Below are 17451 nucleotides of genomic sequence, written 5' to 3' on the forward strand. Positions count from 1 at the left end.
TTTATATTGACCCTACCCAGTGGTGGGATTCAAATATGTGAACAACCAGTTCTCTGTGTGGATGCCGCTTCCAGAAGTCCATTCTGGGCCTGGGCAACAAAAAATTAGCTACCAGTTCTGCCGAAGTGGTGCGAACTGGCTGAATCCCACCACTGACCCTACCTGTTTAAAAGATGCCTGGCCCAATTGGCATGAGCAACTCATCTAATGATAATATGTACAGAAGCACCTGGAGGTGTTGATGCAAGCCTCTGAAAGGAAAGGTCCAAATAAATAAGTTAGTTCTTTTCAACCCTGTTATTCTAGTCAATTGGATGAATTTTGTTTGCAACTGACTCTATGGCACACAATGAGAAGTATGCAGGGCCAGGTTCAAAAGTATACAGATTAAAGCATTGCAGGTAAGCTGGAAGTTTAAGATAGCTCTAACTAATCATTTAATAGAAAGAAAATTCCCTATTGAGGAGCGAGATCTTTGGGAAAGGAATAGCTGGTATACAGAATGTTCCAGACACTCTGAATGAATATTATCCATGATCCCAGTCCAGCATGTCTACTGTGTAGAAGAACATAGCCTTCTTTTACCCTAAGGCAAGCATTGTGGATGGCCTATGACCTCTGAATGTTAATTTCCAGTCTTAATTTCCAAGGCTGCATGTACAATGAATTGTGAGTTTGGAAGTGAGTTCTCGTTACCTTGGTGGCTTTTAATCTTGCAGGTGTTTGCCTTTTAGACAGTTTTCAGAGAAAAATAGGATATTTAGTCAAATGTACAAGTACATATTAGATGAAACCTGGTTCAAAAACAGTAACTGGGAGAGGAATTTTGGAATCCTGATAAACAATCACTTAAATAAGAGCCAGCAGTGTGGCAGCAGCTAATGCGATCCTTGGTTGCATAAACAGAAGCATAGAGTCAAGATCACATGAAGTATTAGTACCTCTTTATAAAGCCTTTGTAAGTCTACACTTGGAATACTTCTACCAGTTTTGGATCACCAAAAGATGTTGAGACTTTGGAAAAAGTGCAGAGAAGAGCAACTAAGATTATTATTATTATTTTTTGAGGACTAAAACCTATCAAGAACAGTTGCAGGAATTGAGTATGGCTAGTCTAGAGAGAAGCAGATGATACCACTCTAATGGCAGAAAGTGAAGAACAACTAAAGAGCCTTGTGTTGCGCGTGAAGAAGGAGAGTGCAAAACTTGGGTTGAAACTTAACATTAAGGAAACCAAGATCATGGCATCCGGCCCTCTCAATTCCTGGCAAATAGATGGGGAAGAAATGGAGGTAGTGACAGATTTTATTTTCCTGGGCTCCAAGATCACTGCAAATGGGGACTGTAGCCAAGAAATTAAAAGACGTTTGCTCCTCAGGAGGAAAGCCATGGCAAATCTAGACAGCACACTAAAAAGCAGAGACATCACCCTGTCAACAAAAGTGTGTATAGTCAAGGCTATGGTCTTCCCAATTGCAATGTATGGCAGTGAAAGTTGGACCATAAAAAAGGCAGAGCGCCAAAGAATTGAGGCCTTTGAACTATGGTGCTGGAGAAGACTCCTGCGAGTCCCTTGGACTGCAAGGCGATCAAACCGGTCAGTCCTGGAGGAAATAAACCCTGACTGCTCTTTAGAAGGCCAGAGCCTGAAGCTAAAACTCAAATACTTTGGCCACCTAATGAGAAGGAAGGACTCACTGGAGAAGAGCCTAATGCTGGGAAAGATTGAGGGCAATAGAAGAAGGGGACAACAGACAATGAGGTGGCTGGATGGAGTCACTGAAGCAGTAGGCGTGAGCTTAAATGGACTCCAGAAGATGGTAGAGGACAGGAAGGCCTGGAGGAACGTTGTCCATGGGGTCGCGATGGGTCGGACACGACTTCGCAGCTAACAACAACAACAACAGTCTAGAGAAAAGAAAGATTAGGGTGTGACATAATAGCAGTATTCCAATATTTGAGAGGCTGCCACAAAGAAGAGGGAGGTTAACTTATTTTCCAAAGCACCAGAAGGCAAGACAAGAAACAATGGATGGAAACCAATCAAGGAGAGAAGCAACTTAGAATTAAGGAGAAACTTCCTAACTGTGAAAACAATAAACCAACAATTGCCTCCAGTGCTTCATCACTGGCAACTTTTAAGAAGAGACTGGACAACCACTTGTCTAAAATGGTATGGGACTCCCTCCTTGAGCAGGGAGTTGGACTGGAAGACCTCTAAGGTCTCTTCCAGTTCTATTCTGTAGGTATGTAGAGTTTCTGAGAATAATTTCCAAAGGGATATATTTCTTTTTCACCCAAAAATCTTTTTATAAACCTACTCTTGGGATACAGTAGAAAAGTCTCTTAATTTATGAATTTATCTAGATAAGCTTCTTTTTTCCTCTGTTTTTCTACACTACTAAATCAAAGGAAATAGAATTGGAGGCGAATGTGTGGTCTCAACAACCCTGTTCTACAAAATACTTATTTATTTATTTATTTATTTATTTATTTTAATTCCATTTATATCCCGCCCTTCTCCGAAGACTCAGGGCGGCTTACAAGCTTAGCGGTAGCCTTCATTCTATGTATATGCCTGCTTATTAGGGCTTTCACACACACATCTCAAGCGGCATTATTACAAAGTCAGCTTAATTGCCCCCAACAATCTGGGTCCTCATTTTACCTACCTCGGAAGGATGGAAGGCTGAGTCAACCTTGAGCCTGGTGGGACTCGAACCTGCACTAATTGCAGGCAGCTGGTGTTACTTAAGGAGGCATTAGCCCACTGCTCCACCAAGGCTCTTAGCTGGGTCAGTTGAGGGGAGGGGTGGTGAGAGGAACACAATCATCCCTGAGAGATTATATTTAGGTTAAAAGTGGCCCAGTAAGCTACATCTAATCACTCATAAGAAAGGAAAACTCATATTTTATGGAAGAACACGAAAGTGTAAAATGACCTTTAAGTTGAAAACCATTTTGATAACAATATTAAAAATAAAACCAACCCAACTGGCTAATCACCAAGGATAATTAAAGCTTTTTTCAGTTGTTACATAAAGCTATTCACTTCAAAACACATTAATTATGGAAACAAATGCCACCGCAAAAAATATGCCTTAACAGGAAAGAATAATTTTGACATCAGTACTATGACTTATAAAGAATCATAAATGCCTGTTATTCCTTCTTTAAATCGTGAAAATATTTTGCTTAGGTATGTGTGGGTGGAAGATTCATGTATGATTTATATAGTTTAACATCAATTGTTACAATATAAATAGATTGAAGAATCAAGAAGTATAGTTAAAATTCTGAAATTTGAGGAAACGTGAATATATAGAGCGGTCCTAAACTGAATGGAAGAAAATAGCATATACAGAGCAGGTTTAATGTTCTTGTTTAAAGCATTAGGATAGAAACCTGGAGACCATGAGTTCTACATACAAAGCTGGGTGACCCTAAGCCAGTCATTTCTGTCATTCCTAGGAAAGAGGCAATGGCAAGCCATTTCTGAAAAATCTGGCCAAAAAAACCTGCAGAGACCTGTCTAGGCAGTCTTCAAGAATATTCAATAAAAGAGAATATTTGTAGTTTAGGATTGAAATGAAGGGTCTTTTGTTCTCTCTGTGCTTGATTGTTTTCTTGCAGATATTTCATTGCCAAACTAGGTAATACCATTAGTGCTAGTATTACCTAGTTTAGGTAATGAAACATCTGCAAGAAAACAAGCAAGCTCAGAGAGCACAAAGGACCCCTCAGTCTTCAAGAATCAAATATGATTTAAAAGAAGAAAAAGAAATAGCAGATGGTTGAACCTCAATATATTAGAAGGTCTTTTGATTTATAGAATCATAGATAGAATAAGAATATATTAGATTATATTCTAATCCAATCCCTTGCTCAAGCAGGAGACCCATTTCAGACAAATGGTTGTCCAGTCTCTTTTTGAAAGCCTCCAGTGATGGAGCACTCACAACTTCTGAAGGCAAGCTATTCCATGGATTGATTGCTTTCACTGTTAGGAAATTTCTCCTTAGTTCTAAGTTGCTTCTCCTCTTGGTTAGTTTCCATTCATTGTTTCTTCTCTTGCCTTTGGTGTTTTGGAAAATAGTTTGACTTCCTTATCTTTGTTGGAACTCTTCAAATCTTGGAATACTGCTACCATATCTCCCCTAGTCCTTCTTTTCTATAGACTAGACATACCCAGTACCTGCAACTGTTCATCATATGTTTTAGCCTCCATCCCCCTAATCATTCTTGTTGCTCTTTTCTGCACTCCTTCCAGAGTCTCAACATCTTTTTCATATTGTGCTGATCAGAACTGGATGCAGTATTCCAGTAAGAAGTGTGGTCTTATTAAGGCTTTGTAAAGCAGTACTATTTCTCAATTAATGCAACCTAAGATTGAATTAGCTCTTTTGGCTGTCGCTGCACACTGTTGGCTCATATTTAAGTAATTTTCCACTAGAACTCCAAGATCCCTCTCATAATTACTGGCATTAAGACAAGTTGATTTTTCATTTGTCAAGTGCAAAACCTTACTTTTATCTATGTTGAATTTCATTTTGTTAGATAGGGCCCAGTGTTCAAGTCTGTCAAAATCCTTTTGGATCTTCAGCTAGTCTTTTGGGGTATTGGCTATTCCTGCCAGTAGTATAGAATATCTCATTGGAAGAGAAGGTAAAATGCCTTTTACATAATAATAATAATAATAATAATAATAATAATAATAATAATAATAATAATAATAATAATAATAATAATAATAATAATAATAATAATAGAGTTGGAAGGGACCTTGGAGGTCTTCTAGTCCAACCCCCTGCTCAGGCAGGAAACCCTATACCATTTCAGACAAATGCTTGTCCAGTCTCTTCTTTAAAACTTCCAGTGTAGGAGCATTCACAACTTCTGGAGGTGGTTTGTTCCACTGATTAATTGTTCTAGCAGTCAGGAAGTTTCTCCTTAGTTCTAGATTCCTTCTCTCTTTGATTAATTTCCATCCATTGCTTCTTGTCCTGCCTTCAGATGCTTTGGAGAATAGCTTGACTTCCTCCTCTTTGTGGCAACCCGTGAGATATTGGAACACTGCTATCATGTCACCTCTAGTCCTTCTCTTCATTAAAGTTGTTGCTGTTGTTGTTGTTGTTAGCTGCGAAGTCGTGTCCGACCCATTGTGACCCTATGGACAACATTCCTCCAGGCCTTCCTGTCCTCTACCATCTTCTGGAGTCCATTTAAGCTCATGCCTACGGCTTCCATCCAGCCACCTCATTCTCTGTCGACCCCTTCTTCTATTGCCCTCAATCTTTCCCAGCATTAGGCTCTTCTCCAGTGAGTCCTTCCTTCTCATTAGGTGGCCAAAGTATTTGAGTTGTAGCTTCAGGATCTGGCCTTCTAAAGAGCAGTCAGGGTTTATCTCCTCTAGGACTGACCAGTGTGATCGCCTTGCAGTCCAAGGGACTCGCAGGAGTCTTCTCCAGCACCACAGCTCAAAGGCCTCAATTCTTTGGCGCTCTGCCTTTTTTATGGTCCAACTTTCACAGCCATACATTGCAACTGGGAAGACCATAGCCTTGACTATACGCACTTTTGTTGACAGGGTGATGTCTCTACTTTTAGTGTGCTGTCTAGATTTGCCATGGCTTTCCTCCCGAGGTGCAAGCGTCTTTTAATTTCTTGGCTACAGTCCCCATCTGCAGTGATCTTGGAGCCCAGGAAAAATAAAATCTGTCACTACCTCCATTTCTTCCCCATCTATTTGCGAGGAATTGAGAGGGCCGGATGCCATGATCTTCGTTTTCTTAATGTTAAGTTTCAACCCAAGTTCTGCACTCTCCTTCTTCACGCGCAACACAAGGCTCTTTAGTTCTTCACTTTCTGCCATTAGAGTGGTATCATCTGCATATCTTAGGTTGTTGATATTTCTTCCAACAATCTTAATTCCAACTTTTGATTCATCTAGCCCTGCCTTTCTCATGATGTGCTCTGCATATAAGTTAAACAGGCAGGGCGACAGTATACAGCCTTGCCGGACTCCTTTCCCAATTTTGAACCAATCAGTGGTTCCGTGTCCAGTTCTCACTGTTGCTTCTTGGCCCACATACTGTATAGGTTTCTCAAGAGACAAATAAGATGGTCTGGTACGCCCATCTCTTTAAGAACTTGCCACAGTTTTTTATGATCCACACAATCAAAGGCTTTAGCATAGTCAATGAAGCAGAAGTAGATGTTTTTCTGGAACTCTCTAGCTTTCTCCATGATCCAGTTGGCAATTTGATCTCTAGTTCCTCTACCTCTTCGAAATCCTCCCTGTACTTCTGGTAGTTCTTGATCCACATACTGCTGGAGTCTAGCTTGTAGGATTTTAAGCATAACTTTACTAGCATGAGAAATGAGTGCAATGGTGCGAAACTTTGAACATTCTTTGGCACTGCCTTTCTTTGGAATTGGAATGTAAACTGATCTTTTCCAATCCTGTGGCCACTGTTGAGTTTTCCAAATTTGCTGGCAAATTGAGTGTAGCACTTCTACTGCATCGTCTTTTAAGATTTTGAATAGCTCAACTGGAATACTGTCACCTCCACTAGCTTTGTTGTTGCTCAGTTTTTCTAAGGCCCACTTCACTTCACATTCTAGGATGTCTGGCTCGAGGTCAGTGACCACCTCATCATGGTTATCAGGGACGTTAAGCTCATTCTTGTATAATTCTTCTGTGTAATTTTGCCACCTCTTCTTAATCTCTTCTGCCTCTGTTAGGTCCCTGCCATTTTGATCCTTTATCATGCCCATTTTTACATGAAACATTCCCTTCATCTCTCCAATTTTCTTGAAGAGATCTCTGGTCCTCCCTATTCTATTGTTTACTTCTATTTCTTTGCACTGTTCATTTAAGAAGGCATTCTTATCTCTTCTAGCTATTCTCTGGAATTCTGCATTCAGTTGGGCATATCATTCTTTTTCTCCCTTGCCTTTTGCTTTCCTCCTTCCGTCAGCTATTTGCAAAGCTTCCTTAGACAGCCATTTTGCTTTCTTGCATTTCTTTTTCTTTGGGATGGTTTTAGTTGCTACCTCTTGTACAATGTTGCGAACCTCTGTCCATAGTTCTTCAGGCATTCTGTCTATCATATCTAATTCCTTAAATCTATTTGTCACCTCTATTGTATATTCAACAGGGATATGATTTAATTCATACCTGAGTGGCCTAGTGCTTTTCCCTACTTTCTTCAGTTTAAGCCTAAACTTTGCAAGGAGAAGCTCATGGTCTGAGCCACAGTCAGCTCCTGGTCTTGTTTTTACTGACTGTATAGAGCTCCTCCATCTTTGGCTTCAGAGCATATAGTCAATCTGATTTCTGTGTTGACCGTCTGGTGATGTCCATGTGTAGAGCCGTCTCTTGAGTTGTTGGAAAAGAGTGTTTGCTATGACCATCATATTCTCTTGACAAAATTCTATCAGCCTGTGCCCTGCTTCATTTTGTACTCCAAGGCCAAACTTGCCTGTTATTCTGGTTATCTTTTGGCTTCCTACTTTAGCATTCCAATCCCCCATGATGATAAGGACATCATTTTTTGGTGTTAGTTCTATAAGGTGCTGTAGGGCTTCATAGAACCAGTCAATTGCATCCTCTTCAGCACTGGTGGTTGGGGCATAGACCTGGACTACTGTGATATTGAATGGTTTGCCTTGGATTCGAACTGAGATCATTCTGTCATTTTGAGGATTGTATCCCAGTATTGCTTTTCCTTCTCTTTTATTGACTGTGAAGGCTACTCCATTTCTTCTGAGGGATTCTTGCCCGCAGTAGTATACCTGATGGTCATCTGAATTAAATTCACCCATTCCTGTCCATTTTAGTTCGCTAATTCCTAAGATGTCGATGTTCAGTCTTGTCACCTCTTGTTTGACCACGTCCAGCTTTCCTTGATTCATGGATCTTACATTCCAGGTTCCTATGGAGAAAAAATCTTTAGAGCATCGGACTTTCCTTTCATCACCAGACATATCCACAGCTGAGCGTCCTTTTGGCTTTGGCCCAGTCGCTTCATTCTTTTTGGCGCTACTAGTACTAGCCCTTTGCTCTTCCCCAGTAGCATATTGGATGCCTTCCAACCTGAGGGGCTCATCTTCCAGCATCATATCATTTTGCCTTTTGGTACTGTCCATAGGGTTTTCATGGCAAAGATACTGGCGTGGGTTGCCATTTCCTTCTCCAGTGGATCACGTTTTGTCAGAACTCTGCTATGAGCTTTCTGTCTTGGGTGGCCCTGCACGGCATAGCTCATAGCTTCATTGAATTATGCAAGCCCCTTCGTCACGACAAGGCAGTAATCCATGAAGGGGTTCATTAAAGTAGACATACCCAATTCCAGCAACCTATGTTTTATGTTTATGTTTATGTTTATGTTTATATTCTATGTTTTAGCCTCCAGTCCCCTAATCATCTTTGCTGCTTTTTCTGTTCTCTTTCTAGAGTCTCAACATATTTTTTATATCATGGTGACCAAAACTGGATGCAGTATTCCAAGTGTGGCCTTACCAAGGCATTATAAAATGGTATTAACACTTCACATGATCTTGATTCTATTCCTTTGTTAATGCAGCCTAGTACTGTGTTGGCATTTTGACAGCTGCAGCACACTGCTGGCTCATATTTAAGTGATTGTCCACTAGGACTCCAAGATCCCTCTCAAAGTTGCTTCTGTTGAACAAGGTATTACCTATATTGTACCTGTGCATTTGGTTTTTCTTGCCTAAATGTAGAACCTTACTTTTTCCACCACTGAATTTCATTTCATTAGATAGCACCCAATGTTCAAGTTTGTAAAGATCCTTCTGTATCATAAGGACTACATGCTGAGTATGGCCAGTCAGCCAGCTACGAATCCATCTGGTGCTGATGCTGTCTAACCCACATTGTTCTATCTTATCAAGGAGTAGATTGTGGTCTACTTTATCAAATGCCTTACTGAAGTCCAAGTAAATTATATCCACAGCATTCCTCTGGTCCACTAATTTTGTCACCTGATCAAAGAATGCAATAAGATTTGACTGGCATGATCTGTTTTTAACAAAGCCATGTTGGCTTCTGGTAATGACTTTGTTTGCCTCTAGGTGTTCACTGATTCATTGCTTGATTATCTTTTCCAGAATCTTCCCAGGCATTGAAGTCAGACTGATAAGTCTGTAGTTTTCTAGATCCATTTTTTCCCATTTTTTGAAGATGGAACCTACAGGTGAAACTCTAAAAATTAGAATATCGTGCAAATGTTCATTTATTTCAGTAATACAATTTAAAAGGGGAAACTAATATATGAGATAGACTCATTACATGCAAAGCAAGATAGTTCAAGCCGTGATTTGTCATAATTGTGATGATTATGGCTTACAGCTCATGAAAACCCCAAATCCACAATCTCAGTAAATTAGAATATTGTGAAAAGGTGCAATATTCTAGGCTCAAAGTGTCCCACTCTAATCAGCTAATAAAGCCATAACACCTGCAAATGGTTCCAGAGCCTTTCAATGGTCTCTCAGTCTGGTTCAGTAGGAATCACAATCATGGGGAAGACTGCTGACCTGACAGTTGTGCAGAAAACCATCATTGACACCCTCCATAAGGAAGGAAAGCCTCAAAAGGTAATTGCAAAAGAAGTTGGATGTTCCCAAAGTGCTGTATCAAAGCACATTAATAGAAAGTTATGTGGAAGGGAAAAGTGTGGAAGAAAAAGGTGCACAAGCAGCAGGGATGACCGCAGCCTGGAGAGGATTGTCAGGAAAAGGCCATTCAAAAGTGTTGGGGACTTTCACAAGGAGTGGACTGAGGCTGGAGTCAGTGCATCAAGAGCCACCACACACAGACGGATCCTGGACATGGGCTTCAAATGTCGTATTCCTCTTGTCAAGCCGCTCCTAAACAACAAACAACGTCAGAAGCGTCTTACCTGGGCTAAAGAAAAACAGACCTGGTCTGTTGCTCAGTGGTCCAAAGTCCTCTTTTCTGATGAGAGCAACTTTTGCATCTCATTTGGAAACCAAGGACCCAGAGTCTGGAGGAAGAATGGAGAGGCACACACTGCAAGATGCTTGAAGTCCAGTGTGAAGTTTCCACAGTCTGTGTTGATTTGGGGAGCCATGTCATCTGGTGTTGGTCCACTGTGCTTCATTAAATCCAGGGTCAACACAGCCGTCTACCAGGAGATTTTGGAGCACTTCATGCTTCCTTCCACAGACGAGCTTTATGGGGATGCTGACTTCATTTTCCAGCAGGACTTGGCACCTGCCCACACTGCCAAAAGCACCAAAACCTGGTTCAATGACGGTGGGATTACTGTGCTTGACTGGCCAGCAAACTCGCCTGACCTGAACCCCATAGACAATCTATGGGGCATTGCCAAGAGAAAGATGAGAGACATGAGACCGAACAATGCAGAAGAGCTGAAGGCCGCTATTGAAGCATCCTGGTCTTCCATAACACCTCAGCAGTGCCACAGGCTGATAGCTTCCATGCCACGCTGCATTGAGGCAGTAATTGCTGCAAAAGGGGCCCAAACCAAGTACTGAGTACATGTGCATGCTTATACTTTTCAGAGGTCCGATATTATTCTATGTACACTCCTTGTTTTATTGATTGCATGTAATATTCTAATTTTCTGAGATTGTGGATTTGGGGTTTTCATGAGCTGTATGCCATAATCATCACAATTATGACAAATCATGGCTTGAACTATCTTGCTTTGCATGTAATGAGTCTATCTCATATATTAGTTCCCCCTTTTAAGTTGCATTACTGAAATAAATGAACTTTTGCACGATATTCTAATTTTTCAAGTTTCACCTGTACATCAGCACTTTTCCAGTCCTCTGGTAGTTCCCTGGTGCTCCAGGATCTTTGAATGATGTAGTTCAGTGTTTCTGAGATCACATCTCCCAGTTCCTTCAAAACCTGTGGTGTAACCCATCTGGTCCTGATTATTTGAACTCATCTAGGGTGGACAGGTGCTCACTTACCATTTCTTGCCTATTTTAACTTTTGTTTCTGATGTGTTTTTTCCCCCTTTGTGTAAAGACAGATGCAAAAAAAACAAGTTAAGTAGTTCTGTTTTCTCCCTATTGCTTGTCACCTTCTTGCCACTTTCTCCCATTAATGGACCAATCATTTCCTTGACTTTTTTCTTGTTTTTTACATGTTGAAAGAAGCTTTTTTGTTTTGTTTTGTGCTAAGAGGAAACTGACCTTTCTCAAACAGGCCACTGGTATAGAGAGAAAGGGTTATCATAAAAAGAGGGAGAAAGAGATTGTCAGCAAAAAAAGAGATGGTGTCTAAAGAAGACACAGGAGGCCACTTGTCACGTTCCTGATTCTTGCTCATTGTAAAAGATTTTCTCTAAAAACAATAGAAAAAAGCATGAAGGCTTCTGTCACATGCTTCCTATGGGACAAAGAAGAGAAAATCCATGAGATTTTAAAGTATATGACTCTAGTACAGAAGGGCCTTGGAGAGAAAATTCAAGAGGATAGTGAAGGAGTAGAAGGCAGTATGCAGGCAGGCCAAGGCAGCCCTAAGTAAGTTTGAGAGATAATAGTGCATAAATGTTCCACTTGTCAAGTTCTGAAATTGACTATTAGTTTTATAAACAGACAGATGACATTTTAGCCCTGTACTTAGCTATCTCACAAAATATGTCAGTTGGAAATCAGATTAATAATGTGTTTTGTGATAAGAAAGGATAACACAATTTAATCAATCAATCAATCAATCAAACAAACATATTTATTGGATATAAATGCTGATTAAATGCCTAACTATAGAATGCATGTTAAAATTTTAAGAAAACCTGCTTCAATCACTAACATTACTTACTATGGCTCCCAGCACATTCAAATTGGCTCAGGAATATTTGTGGTCTCACTATTATCTATTTTGTAGTTGTTGAAAGAAAAATCTTCATCAGGGTCCAGTCCAAGCTGGGAATAATGGAGACTGCTTTAGAAATAAGGTTGCAGTTTATTGAAGAGGAGAGCCAGACAGAAAGATGGCTCTGGGAAAGCTAACCACATGTAGTAGGGAGTGGAGTTTTTTTACACCTTCTTGAGTTTTTGTTTGGAGTTTTTCCTGTAGCATGAATTTTGACTTGAGTCTGAGTGTGTCCTTTTTGGTATTCTGATGGTGGTGGGTTAATCCTATTATGTCCCAAAGGTCATATCCTGCTTCCCTGGGGGTGTGGCTGATGACTATGTCCTGTGTTGGATTTTTTGATGTAGGGATTGTTCATTCTAGGGATCTTTGTCTTTCTAATCCAAGCTTCCTGGCTCCAATCTTTTTGACAAGATTATTACATCTACATTTCTGCAGACCTGGTTTCTGTTTGGCCAGAGAGTCTTGTAGGTGGGGTTTCTGCCTTTATGATACTCTTCTGCCTTTGGGAAAATATAATATTCTGCCTTTTAATATTCCTAAAAATATTTTTTTTTCTTTGGGGGGGGTAACTATGTGACTTCCCACATAGTCATTTCAGACACCCCTGAGATTCGGAATTATGGACCTGGACTCTGAAGTTACTGTATACCAGAGAAGAATCTTTGTTTTAATTCATCTGAGAATCTGTGAAAAATAATCTTGTCATAGATCCCATAAATTGCTTATGTTAAAAGCATAAAATGGCTTTAAAAATGGGAGGCTGCAATCCTATACACAATTAGTTGGGAGCAAGACATAATTAACTCTTAATTTATGGTTAAATAGACTTCTATACAATTTCACCTATGGAATGCGAAGGTAGTTCATTTTGCTGAAGTACAATTTCAATGTGGCTGATGATAAGGGATGTTGGAATTAATGGATTTATTTTCTATTAATGAATATGAATAAGTGTTACTAAGTATTACAGTGTTACTAAGTTAATTGTGTGCCATGCAACAAATTTCTGTCACTGAACTGTAAGGTATAGTAATAACTATTAATCGTACTATTTTGATAGGAATCCAAATATTATTTTTATTTAAGTAGCAATTCCTTAATTTGCATATAAACATTCACAACATTTATGCCAATTGGTATCTTCTTTGTAGTTGTGTCACTGTTGATAAAGCAACTGTTCATTTATTTTTGTCTGTTTCCCTGTTATTTGAATATAGTGAGAGCTAGCTGACTGTTAGCTAGCTGATTATTAGCAATCCGATATTACAAATGAAACAAAAATGGAATGGAATTGTTGTTCTTTTCTGTCTCCCCCAATAGGAAATCTTGGTACCAAGTCTCTGTATAGGAGAATTACTTAAAGTGGGCTCCTGTCAGATGTGCTCTTTAATCTAATTTAATATCTAGTTTAATATTAATTTTGTACTGAGCATCCTCTTATAAAAATAAATTCTCCTGCTTGTTTATATTCACTCATGGTTCGAATGCAGATAGCAAGCCAAGCCATTTGGGGTAGCTTTAGTGCTGTCCTTTTGACATGTTACTTTATAGTGAGATATTTCATGTGTGTTGGCTTTTGTTACAGATCAGCCTGCAGCATATATCTCCAATATGCTGCCAAATATTCTGCTCCTATTACCCCAGTCCCACACAACTTCTGTTCTGCCAGTTTCACTAGTTACCTATGTGGCCTACCAGATGCTTGATAAAACATTGTGGTTTTATGGCTATCTAGGACTAAATAAAAATTGGGGTATGAACATCAAATGCCTGATTAGTCAGAAGCCATTATATGTAGCTTAAAAGCTTCATGAATCTCATACAATAAAGCTTCAGTTATATTCCTCTTTTACTTACTAAGTAATGTTATCTTACTTACTAAGATCAGCATGTTGTATTTAATCAGATTTTATCTAGTTCCAGCTCTCTCTTCCCATTTGTCCTGGAATGCTAACCATTTATTATTGCAAGAGCCTATGCATAGTCTTCATTTGCTATATGCATCTTGGAAAATGTAGAATGGGGGGGTCCTTGGTGTTCTCTAGGCTTGGTTGTTTTCTTGCAGATCTTTCTATCTGCAAATAATACTGCCATATATCAAAACATCTCAGGAACCACCAACAGACTATTAGAACCACATGGGATCAGCACAGTACACACACAAATCAACTAAAGCCTTTAAAAACAATCTAAGTCAAGCATGTCAAACTCATGACGTTGTGTGATGTTGCGCGACATATTGGGACTTTCCCCCCATTTCTGGCAATGGGGTGGGCGTGGTTTCGGCGTGATGCATCCAGCCCATGGGCCGGCAGTTTGACATGCCTGATCTAAGTAAACCAAAAGACCCATTAGCCCAGAAGGAAAAAAACAGCATTTGTAATATATGATGTAAGGGCTGCCACAGCCACTGCAGCACAGAAAGGCAGAAGTTCATGAACACTATCTAGCAGTGAGAAGACATAATGAAAACTCTTTAATTTCACAACATATGGACAGACTTATTATAGTTTCAACTTGGAAACTGTGACCATCCTAGATCATGCCAAGTCCAAAAATGCTAGAGAATTACTGGAATTCTAGCAGACTGAAAAGTAGGCCATCAATAGGCACAACATCTATATACCAGTCAACAAGCCGAAAAGGGATAAAAAGACAAAAAAACACCTCACCAGCAATCAACAACCAGATCAGCATAGATTAACACCAAGTTTAACATCAGACCAGCAATCAAAAAGTAAATAATATCCCAATCAAGGAACTGCCAAACAAGCTAATAGTGAACAATCCAACCAAAGAATCTCCAAGACCACTCCCAATAATACTGACAGGGGAAGCTAGTAGAATATAAATTGAGAGCAAGTCCCATTCCTTAGTAGGACTCATGATGTTACCTAATTTGGATAATGAATCGTCTCATCAAGCTCAGAGAGCACCAAGAACCCTGAGCTACAAATATTCTGTCCTATTGGTAGAATGTAGAAAGGTTAACCGCTTTAAGAAGTTGCATTTAGAACAGACCTTTACCCTAATACGTGAATCCAATCCTGCATAGAATGGGAAAACATTTTGTTTTCTGTTGCAGAGCAATAGCAATACAGTCAAACAAAAATAATTACAATTTGGAAAGAGACATCCCCACCTTTAAAAATGTTAATTGTGAGAAAAATAGATTTTCTGTCCATTAGTTCACAGCTTGTAGATTCTGCCATATTAAATTAAATGGCTTCTCAAAGTTGGTCTTTTAATACAACCTCTCAGCTGGAAGCTTTTTGTATCTTGAGTGCTTGAAATTGCACTTTTTTTAAAAAAAGAATCAATATATAGTCCTGGCTGGGATTATGTATTTTGGTCATTTCTCTGCTCACCATAATCTCCAGAATTGTTGCTTTCCCTGCCACACCTCTCCACGTCTCTGATTTGTTATTAAGCTTTCAACAGGATTGCTGTGGTACATGTTGACACTGATAGACCTTGTAGTTTATTTGGTACGTAGACCTTAAAAACTAAAGCTTTATTTGATTCTGTCTATTTTTACTGATTTGCACATATTTATAGTATATAATGTATCAGCTGACTGAGAACTAAACACTCATCACTGACCCAGAATGCTTCATAATGCAGAACCTCTAAGTATTTTCTTAAATATAATGATTTTTCTTAGATACGTATGTGAATTAAACATAGTGAAACATGCATTTAAAAAAATTCTACTGCATAATGTACTGATTTAAAAATGATCAGTTACAGCCCTCTGTTAATGATTCACATTCCCTGAAGAAAGAGTCTTTCTTACTCATGTTTTTTTTCCAAAACAAAAAACAAAAAAACACCACCTCCTCACATGAACAATTGAACTGGTTTCACACACTAAATTAATCAATAATCACAACCCACAGGCTTCCGATATCTTTTTTATTGCTCCCGGGGCACCTGTCACAATCCAGAAACCATGAAAGATACATTAAGATGATTCTAAGCAGTTTTATTTATTGTTCCACATCTGTAGACAGAAATCTTACCAAACTAAAGCTGAACATATACTCTGGGAACTATTAGGGAGGAGATGTCTTCACCCTTTTATTCCCATGTTGCATTGACTCTTCCTCCTCTGGAACGCACTTTCTCCTGTCTGGTAATTTAGGCAGAATTCTATCACAACACCTCCAGAGTGGATCAAAATTGTTAGCTTGTTTTTTCCCTTGAGGATGGCAGTTTTAAGAAGCAAAATTAGGGTTGTTAAGCTTAGATACATTTGGCTTCTTTAAAAAAATCATGCCTTGAGAGGCTTAAGGCATCCATTAGGCTTTACCCCGTGGTGGGATTCAGCCGGTTTGCACTGGTTGTTGAGTTTGGCGAACCGGTTATGATAAATCTGAGTTCTTCTGCAGCCATTTGTGGCTGTGTGCCGTGTGGTGCATCGTGCTACTGCCGCTGCTTATGGTAGGACACCATGCTACTCTTTGCATTGATCACACTGCCGCTGCTACTCGTGGCAGGACACCACATGGCTCATTGCACCGGTGTTGCTGCTCACTGCAGGAGGCCACAAGGCTCACTGCACTGATTAGCATGAGTGGTGGCACCAGTGTGAGTGACACGATGCACCACACGGTCTCCTGCCACAAGCAGTGGCAGCAGCATGATACACTGCGCAGTCTCCTGCTGTGAGCAGCGACACCAGTACAATTGGTGCAATGATAAAAGCGAAGAAAATTGCAAGTGAGGACACCAGTCAAGAAGCAATATGGAAATATCTTAAATAACAGTTTTATTGTTTTTGTCAGGTATTATTTAATATTTTTCATTAATATTTTAAAATTCTTTCTTATAACATAGTTTGGTGTACCTCTTTTATTGTTCTTATTTAAATATTAAATGCATGAAATAATAAACTACCTTTTGGTGTATTGTTTTTTTATACTAAAATGGTCATTAGGGAAGAGAATCAGTTGTTAAATTATTTGAATCCCACCATTGGCCCTACCCCTCCCATCCTTGTGATGGAAAATGTGGCCCTGCTCACTCTTGATATCAAGATGCCACTAAGAAAAATGATTGGATACCCCGTCATAATTTATAGATTTATAGATTCCTGGTTTATAAACCATATTGGCTGGTTCATATACCATTTCAAGTGAAGATATTATAGTAAGGTTTAGATGTATGTTAATCCATAGAGTACGAAACATTTTGACAAAATTAAATTGCCTACAGCAAATGGTTATATGTAAACGCCATATAGCATTGTTATAGTAATATAAGAAAACAGTGAAATCCTTTGAAGTTCTGAATTCTATGTGGACATTAGTTTTTAAGGAAGAATTGGAACTAAATATATTTCTAAGTAGTGTGTACATATGCACTGATTTGCACATAGGTTATTTAGGAGAAAGAAGGGGCGGGGGGAAGCAACTTTTCATCCATATAATTGGCAAATGACTTCCCCATCACAGAACTGTAACTTCTCTTAAATAAATTACTGAAATTGTGTTCCCTGCTTCCCAATTTCTTCTTATAATAACTCCTCCCAAAAACCCTGATAG

At 39.3% G+C, this 17451-nt stretch overlaps 1 protein-coding gene across 1 annotated transcript in view; it reads left to right on the top strand.

Annotated features, from left to right (window-relative positions):
* CPNE4 (copine 4) overlaps positions 1-17451 on the top strand; it is a 236256-nt gene that overhangs the window by 72413 nt on the left and 146392 nt on the right. The window lies entirely within an intron of this gene.

Source organism: Vipera berus (genome assembly GCF_964194415.1).
Source record: "Vipera berus genome assembly, chromosome: Z".
NCBI classification, from domain to species: Eukaryota; Metazoa; Chordata; class Lepidosauria; order Squamata; family Viperidae; genus Vipera; species Vipera berus.